Below are 9,018 nucleotides of genomic sequence, written 5' to 3' on the forward strand. Positions count from 1 at the left end.
AGAGGAAAAGAATCCGTTAAGGAAATGCACATATACAATATGTGCATTTCCTTGCACAGAGAGGTGGAATGAATGCACCACCAGGCCAGAAGTTTCTGGAGAGCCGAAACTGGCTGTTACCCATGAGTGTGGGTGCTACACCACTTTAAAGGTACTCAGATATTCACTGATTGAATAAAACCATTGGAATGATGTAAAGTAATTTAATTGGCTTTAGAATGCTCTTATAATTTTAAAAAAAAGGCCCATAGAATTGGGAGGGATAATTCTAAGAAAAGAGCTATGGAAAAGCAGATATAGATTTATTTTAAGAAAAGAAGTACTGAAAGCCTTACATAGAAAGATGGGTAGTATTAATCAGAAGATGAGTGTATTTAGATATTAGATAAGTATAAAAATGTACATGACAAAATGATTTGAAAAGGCATAATTATGTGATTACATATGTTTGAAAAATTCTGTGTATTATGTAAATAAAAATGTACTTTGGGGTTCGGGTCACAGAAGGGTGGGGGGTCATCATGGGCTCATTTCTAAAAGAAAGGTCTTGCTTCTTAGCTTCTTAGCTGTGTGAGCCTGGACTCTTGGTTGCAAGTTACAGAAACCATGCTCAAGGTAGCTCAGGCACAAAAAGGGAAGCCCTGGCTCATAGAATCCATGAGTTGAATACCCAAGCTGCGTGGAAGTCAGGACACAGTGGCTACAGCTGTGTTCAAGGAGAGGGTGGGGCTTAGGTGGGGGCGGGGCTTAGGTGGGGGCTTTCCCTTGTTCACCTTCGCTTCTCCCCACCTGGGTCTCATCCTTCTCTCTCACTGCAGACAGATTTTCCATAAGTAATGCAAAACATGGCTCCCAGCAATTCTTAATTTTTATGTGATACGGCTCTAGCTTTTAAGGAAAAATTGCCTCTCTCAACAACCAAAACCCCAGGGAAGAGGGGTTAGTTAGTTCAGCTAGTTTTTTTGGCTACAAAGAACAGATAAATTCAAGCCATTAAAAAAAAAAAAATCTCTAGTACCTAATGCACTCCATGTCACACAAACTGGTGCTCAATAAATATCTGTTAAATGAATGGAACAGGAAGGAAGGCAACAAGAAATCAAAGGGAAAAGAACATATTAAACTAGAGTTTTGCTGTCCAACATGGTAGCCACATGCCAAATGTGGCAATTGAGTACTTGAAACATGATTAGTTCAATTTGAGGTATGCACACCAGATTATAAAGACTTGGTACCAAAAAAAGAATGTAAAACATCTCATATCCCCACTCTTCAGGTAAGTGTTCACTAACCAGCACCCAATAGGGCCAAATAGGTTTTATTTGGATTCTATAAAGCTTCAGAAAACCGATTTATAAAATGAGTTACCAATATTTAAAATTCAGATTTCAAAAAATTCTCATTTTAGGTTTCTCTTATAATACTGATATTTTTTTTCATCTCACATGTGCAATTATTTTATCCTTTTGTGCTATTTGTTTTTATAAGCTACCTTTTATTCTAATAGGCAAAGAATGATTTAATAAGTAGGCAGCTACATGCTCAGGGCCTGAAATTGTGGTGAGAAGGAGAGACAGAGATGATTAAGCACCATCCTCCATCCTAGAGGAGCTTAGTGGGGAAACATAATAGGACAGGCAGAGGGCAATATTTCATTATATAGTCTCAAATGTGTATAAAATGGTTTCAGTGATCATCTATCAGTTACATTCATAATTAAAACTGACTACCTGTAAATTTTATATATTTCTTTTACAGCATAATATAGTGCAAGGAGCTCAGACTCTGGAGTCTGACTGCCTATGTTCAAATCCCAGCAAATTGTGTGATCTTGAGCAAGTTCCTTAATCCCTCTATGATTCACTTTCCTCAAGTGTAAAATGAGGATAAAAATACTAATAGGGACAGAGTGATTAAATAGGGACAGAGTGATTAAATAGTTAATCCCCCTAGGGGACTGCAAGTAAAGAAACAAGTATGGGAGACCCCTGTAAGTTAATGATCACTCAAGAAGGCAGGTTTGCTTAGCAACAAAACCATGCAACAGAAGCATGAGACAAGCCCCAAAACAATAAAACAATAGTGGAATGAGACCCACATCCTGCCCAGTGAACTCAGTAAGTTAATGATTCTTAGGACACACTCTTCTGCGTGCATAAAAAACAAACATATAAGGAAAAGGTGACATTATACTGAAACTTGAGATGATTTACCATATTTTAGTATATGTTACCACCTTTTTGCTCATTTCCATTGCACCATGAGAGTCTCAGTTTGACCATGTAGGGATAAGAAAACTCTCCCGCCCAACGTGGAGGAGGAACTGATGATGGAAGCGTGATGTCTACTCAAGAATGAGGAAGAAGGGGGGCTCCCCCTCTCCCACTTTTCCTTTGATTATAAAACTGTAGCTCACTTAGTTCTGGGCACAGCACCCTCTTGCCTGCCCTCCTGTAAGCCTCACAGGCGTCCTGTTCTAATAAATCACTTCTTATCTATCACTTTGCCTCTTGCTAAATTCTTTCTTCATGGAGACAAAGCACCAGAGCTCCTTGGAGCCCCCCCAAACGCCACCTAGTGGTTTCAATACTACCTGCCTTACAGAGTTACTGTGAGGGTTAATATAAATAGCTAATAATAAATAACAGTAGCACCTATCTCCTACTACAATGATAATCACTCCAACTCTTCCTCTTCCTATTACTATTGTTATTATTACCTACAGCCTAGCAAGGACAGTGCGGAAGCTGAACCCTGACTAAGGAAGTCCGTTCTAAGTGCACAATTGGGCCTGGCTTGGGCAATGAAGGGGGAGAAAATATTGAAGACTGAGCTCAAATGGTGGTGCTGAATGTGTGTGGTGGTGGGGTAGGACGCTCTGGAATTCTGGAGTGGTGCAGTGGAATCCGACAAAGGTGTTGGAATTCAGCTCTGGTAAACTCTTAACACTTAAAGAGCAGTGCTACTGTTTTCCTGAGATTTAAAAAAACAAAACTTCAATTAGAAAAAAAAAAAATTAACAAGGTGGACTTGGTGATCATTGTACTTGGTTTTTAGGAGAATGAAATAAATCAAAAGACATTTTCAGTGTCTTTTTCAGATTTATTTTTAAAAAGCAACTTCCAGGGGTCTCTTGGGGGTAATAACAGATTCCTCCAATTCACCTATACCCTCTGGGAAGTAAGACGATAAATTTATAGTGATGCTATGTGTTAACTAAAATGCTATAGGGGCACTGTGTAGTTTGAGTAGTCAAAAGACCCCAGGATCTTGATTTTAGAAATCTCAAGTCAATTTCGTTATCTCACAGAAGGCTGAGACTAGACCTTAGAAGTGATCCGCTGTCCAAGCCCCTCATTTTACAGAAGATGAAAACAAGGCCAGGGGAGGAGGTTAAATGATTTGTTCAAATTCCACAGAAATTTTTTATGGCAACTCGGACTAGGGAGTAATGACGTGTTAACTACAGCCAGCTGAGTGCTCGCTCCTATTGGCCATTAAGAAGTTTCAACAAAAAAAAAAAGTAAGAAAAAAAAGGGGGGGGGGTGCCTGCGGGCAGAGGGAAGTAGCCGGAAGCCCTTGGATGGAACGTGGCTATTTTCATTGTTTTTTGGGGGGGGGAGGTGGAGGAGTTGGCGCGTGCGACTCGGCAGGTCAGAGAACGGTGGTGTAGACACGTCTGTCAAAACTGCCCAGTTATCACACCCACCCGGACACAAATATCCCTTCCTCAGTGCCCGACTGCAGCCAGAGGAGAAAGCCAATTACGAGCTGCACCTCCGGCGGCGCGGATCCTACCTCCTCGCGCGCCGCCTCGGCTGCGTTGGAGCGCCAGAGCCTGAACCTGGAGTAGGCAGAGAAGTTTGCGGGCTCAGGCGCCGGGCCTGGGGGAGCCCGAGGTGAGGACTGGGTCAGGCTGCTCGCTGGGATGGGGAGAGGGCGACCGTGGTCGATGCGGCGCTTCTTACCCGCCTGTGGCCCTCTCACGCCGACTAGCTTTGAAGGGTTGACACAGAAAGCTAGCCCAGCTCCTGGTCGGCTCGGTGTTGGGAGCGAGGAGCCGTAGATGCCGCGTCGCCATGGAGACGAGACTGCGCGCGCCGGGGACTGGGAAGCTGCGGAGGGGCGAGGGGGAAGGGGCGGGGCGAGCCTGTGGCAGGGCTGAGGGGGCGGGGCAGGGCTGAGGGGCGGGGCAGGGCGGGGGCGGAGCATGATCCGGGAGTCTAGGAAGGTACGCCCCCAGTGACCCGTGGCCTGTAGAGGTCGGCGGTTGGAGTCCTATCGCGCAGAGAATTGCCTGCATACACCGTCAGACACACTCATTTGAGAGTCCGCATGTGCACCAGTTACTCTGAGAAGGGCAGAATGGAGGGGGATTGGAATTTCGTTGTCCATACCTGATCTTATTCATGGCGGGGAGAGGGGAAAAGGCAGGGCGGCCTCGTTAGTGTTTTAAACCTAACTTATGGAGTAAAAGATGTCTTGAGTTGGGAGAGAGGGTTGTCCGTGGATGTGGATGAACCGATGTCCCCTGCAGGACTTGTTCCCCCAACCTTAGGTTGCCCTGAAAAGATTATGGGTTTCCTGGAGGGCTCTGGACGCGTTTCCCCACAGATCAGATTCAAATGATTAGAACCAGGGACCCTCCTCTCCCACTAGCGGGGCATATGAAATTGACATTGGCCAATGGAAGGTTTTACTGCTTAAATAAGTGGTTTGGTCACAGAAGAGGGTGGAGAGCATTTCTATTAGAAAATTCTAATTGTCCCTCAAGCTTGGCTTCTAGGAAGGAATTGGTTTTCTCCATTTTGGTTGCAGGGAGTCACCAGGGTCGATTTGTTGCTAGGCACCGTGTTTTGAAGGAAGCCCATTTTCTGGAATCAAATCTGGATGCGAATTTCACTAAATAGCTATATGAGGTATAATCGCTATTTAACCTCTTAGGTGCCCTCTGGGAATATGAACTTTGGTAGATGGTTGTCAGATTCAAATGACATAAAGTATATAAAGTTCTGACATGTAGAGATGCTTTAAAAAATGGTAAATTTTATAATTATATTTTAATAAAATGGAACAAGGTGGACCATTTCAGGAACCAAGGGTATACGGAGATTCTGTTATTTTAAAATTCTCCTGGGATTTCCCTGGTGGCGCAGTGGTTAAAGAATCTGCCTGCCAGTGCAGGGGACACGGGTTTGATCCCTGGTCCGGCAGCGGAGCAGCTGGGCCCCTGCGCCAAAACTGCTGAGCCCGCGCACCTACAGCCGGAGCTCCGCAACAAGAGAAGCCACCGCAATGAGAGGCCCGTGCACCGCAATGAAGAGTAGCCCCCTCTCGCGGCAACTAGAGAAAGCCTGCGCGCAGCAGCGAAGACCCAACGCAGCCAAAAATAAAATAAAGTAAATAAATTTTTAAAAAATTCTCTTAATCATCTGTTCACATTCACTCTAAATCTCCTTGGAGCCCTGGATGGTAGGAAAGAGGCAAAGGGAAAAAGCCAGAATGGAAGTTTCAGCATGGATGTTTCTTAGAGCGCTCAGTGAAATCCTTGACAAATACATCCCTAGCTTGATAAGGACATAGCAAACTACTACCTCCTCTGTTATCGGAACACCCTTATATCTTAAGTTTGACTGAAGACTTTTTGTTCAATAAAGGCCAAGGAAAATTCATTATATTTCTTGATCAATACCTTTTAAAACATTAGTTTTGATGAATTTGCTTACTGTTGATAAATGGGTAATGTCTGACTGGCTATTCCCATTGTCCTGCTCCAAGGAAATGTAAGAAACCCCCAAATCTAACTGATTAAACTTCCTCTTCACCCCTCTTTCCTGCAACAGAAGAGCTCAAGCCCATTTGTAGAATGCAGTGATTTCATTATTTATTTATTTATTTAATTTATTTTTGGCTGCATTGGGTCTTCGTTGCTGTGCGCGGGCTTTCTCTAGTTGCGGTGAGCAGGGGCTACTCTTCGTTGTGGTACGCGGGCTTCTCATTGCGGTGGCTTCTCTTGTTAAGGAGCACGGGCTCTAGGTTTGCAGGCTTCAGTAGTTGTGGCTCCCAGGCTCTAGAGCACAGGCTCAGTAGTTGTAGCGCATGGGCTTAGTTGCTCCGCGGCATGTGGGATCTTCCTGGACCAGGGCTCGAACCCGTGTCCCCTGCATTGGCAGGCGGATTCTTAACCACTGCGCCACCAGGGAAGCCCTCATTATTTATTTATTGTTCCTGAAAGAAGGGAGAAAAATAGTTTAATGACCTTGGAGAATAAAAGTATTTTCTCCACATGGAGAAGTGGTTAAACAAATATGGCTTCCATTTTGGGTCAGGGTCTTCAAGTGCAAAGTGGGGATGATAACATTACTTGCTCAGAACATGAACTGAGAGAAAATAAGCCCCTGACACAGAGCCTGGCACATGACAATTGATCAGCAATGCTTAGCTATTATGATTACTTTTACTATAATATTATGTATGTGAATAAAAGTCTCTGCATCCAGGGTAGCTGTAAGGATTAAAGATCATTAGGTAAAGTGCCTGGCCCAGGGCCTATTTAAACCCATGTTGGTTATTTTATTTCTCTCTGATGAAAAAACATTACATTTCATCTTTGTATAACTTTAAAAATAATTCACCTGAAATATTTTTTTGTTTTTTAAAAATTTTGTATATACATGAGATGATGTTCACTAACTTATTGTGGTAATCATTTCATGATGTATGTAAGTCAAATCATGATGCTGTACACCTTCAACTTATACAGTGCTGTATATCAGTTATATCTCAATAAAACTGGAAGATTAAAAAAAGAAATTATGAGAGAAAGGGAGGTGTCCCTGCCCCTCAATATTCTGTGATTAGATGTCACCACTGGTGTATAATTTCTATCAGCTGTGGGCTTCTATGTCACTGTTCCTCAAACACTGAGTGAATTTGGCCAGTTCTGGGGCCCTAGACCTTTGGATGCTTTGGAGCTTTACACCTGTAGGCAGAGGACTAAGCACTGTGGACTTAAGTGGTGTATTTTATAGTGAATAAAAAGATGGCAAGCTTAAAAAAAGAAAGAATTCACCTATCTCTATAACTTTTGTACAGAAGTTATTTTTGGTGTTATACTCAAGCGTAGAGCACAATTTAGCTCTGGCTGGTGCATTCAGGCCGCTGAATAAATTACAAAAGTATGTATCTAGTGAGGGTTTATTCTAACAAAGTGAAGGGGAAAAGCCAAACACACTTATAAAAATGTTCAATCACCCCACGACAACTATCTTAAACTCACTATTTTGAATGGTTAATTTTTTTTATCACAGATCTAATTGTTAGCAGAGCATCATAAAAAATGTTTAACATTTAGTGTTTTTCTGATTATAAAAGTAGTACGTGCTCATGACAGACAGTTTGCAAGATGAAGAGAAACACAAAGAAAACAATAAAAACCACCTTAGTCAATAATTTTATTTTTCCTTCTAGCCTTTTTGTGTGCGTGTATATATTTACTTTATAAAACTTGTATTAGATAGTGTACACATTGTTAGCATTCCTCTTTGCTTAACATTCTCTCTAATGTCTTAATATGTCCCCAATGTCTTTAATAAGTCTTCAAAAAACATTTTTAGTGGCCATACATTATATAGTATGTATAAACCACAATTTATCCATCATTTATTCAACCAGTCTCCAATTCGGAAATTTCCGACTCTTCTCCGGTAATTCCTTCTTTCAAGAGTATTTATTGAGTGCTTATTTTATATTAGACACTATGCTAGGCCTAAGATTTAAGTGGCGAACAGTAACTATAAAAATAAGGTTTTGATGACATCTTTGTAAATAAATCTTTAATGGCATCTTTCATTCTTGGACTGAATTCCTAGGATTATGAAAACATAACTTCAAAAAGCAATTTTCCAGCTTCAAAGGCAAACTTAAGGAATAAAATTCTGAACTGTAAAATATTAACTTTTTGGAAAATTACCAACAACAGAATTAATATTTATTTTGTGCAAAGTGTGAACTTACCCAGAAGATGCTTTCTCGTTAGTGTCTGTGAAACATCAAGGGTATTTGAAGTGTATTGACTTTGGCTTTTCCCTCTAATTCTTTGCAGGATTTGCAGGTTTTCTCAATAGTGTGAGATCGTTTGAAGTATATGTAAATTGCCTTGCTTCCTCCTCTCACAGTTAAAATGTTAACTATTTTATTTCCAGCTTTCCTCTTGTAAACATAAGGCTTTTCTACATTTCTTTCACTAACCTTCCTGTGTGAAACATTTTGTATCTTTACACTTTTTAACCTAAAGGCAGACTTCTTTTTTCTAAACCCAAGTTATAACATATACATTCTTATAAGACACTAGATTTAACATATTCTGTGGTTAATTTTGGCCAAGAAACATCATGTAAGTTAACCAATGTATTTAGGGAATTTCATAGTAGAGGTTATTAAAGGTAATAATCCCCCCCAAACACACACACAGACACACACAGACACACAGACACACACACACACACACACATCCTACTATTCTTTGACGATTAAATGTTCATATATAAGGTTGAACCCTATGAAATTGCCATTTGTGAATTAAAAATGGTCAACCAACTTCATATGGTTCTGTCTATATAAATATTTCATTAACTAGTTTATAATTTTTCAACTTTCTCCAAATAGTGAACTTCCTGATTACCATACTAAGGATACTAAGGATATCCTTTATTATTGTACAAGATTATGTTTGCTTTGACTTTCATAAATGTTGGAATCCAGTCAGGAGAGTGCCATAAAATGTTTGTTAATTATTGCAGAGACAGTAGAGGGAGCCTGGAGCCAAAACGTTGTTATTTTAGGTCTCGTGTAAATGATGATTGTCTTCCAATTCTTGATGTGTGGATGAATTTAAATATTAGTATATATGTGAAATAGCAATCTTTTTTTTTTCTTAAAGGTCGGTTGTACTTAATCACTTCAATAAGATGGGAAGGGGAAGGTTGGCCACCAGTTCAGGCTAGACCCCATCAGGGT

At 41.0% G+C, this 9,018-nt stretch overlaps 1 protein-coding gene across 7 annotated transcripts in view; it reads right to left on the reverse strand.

The window, feature by feature from the left end:
- The window catches only part of ERICH2 (glutamate rich 2), a 30,728-nt gene extending 26,603 nt beyond the window's left edge, over positions 1-4,125 (reverse strand). Inside the window, exons 1-2 of one of the 7 annotated variants that reach the window (XR_014245609.1) lie at positions 3,969-4,125; positions 3,799-3,844 (exon numbers count right to left, since the gene is read on the reverse strand). The gene's annotated coding sequence lies outside the window, so the exon portion shown is untranslated. Of the gene's footprint in view, positions 1-3,798 lie in introns of all 7 variants that reach the window. The other 6 variants (XM_082395451.1, XM_082395447.1, XM_082395449.1 and 3 more) reach the window with 6 other exon arrangements.
- Between the last annotated feature and the right edge of the window lie 4,893 nt (positions 4,126-9,018).

This window comes from Balaenoptera borealis, assembly GCF_965194805.1.
Source record: "Balaenoptera borealis genome assembly, chromosome: 6".
NCBI classification, from domain to species: domain Eukaryota; kingdom Metazoa; phylum Chordata; class Mammalia; order Artiodactyla; family Balaenopteridae; genus Balaenoptera; species Balaenoptera borealis.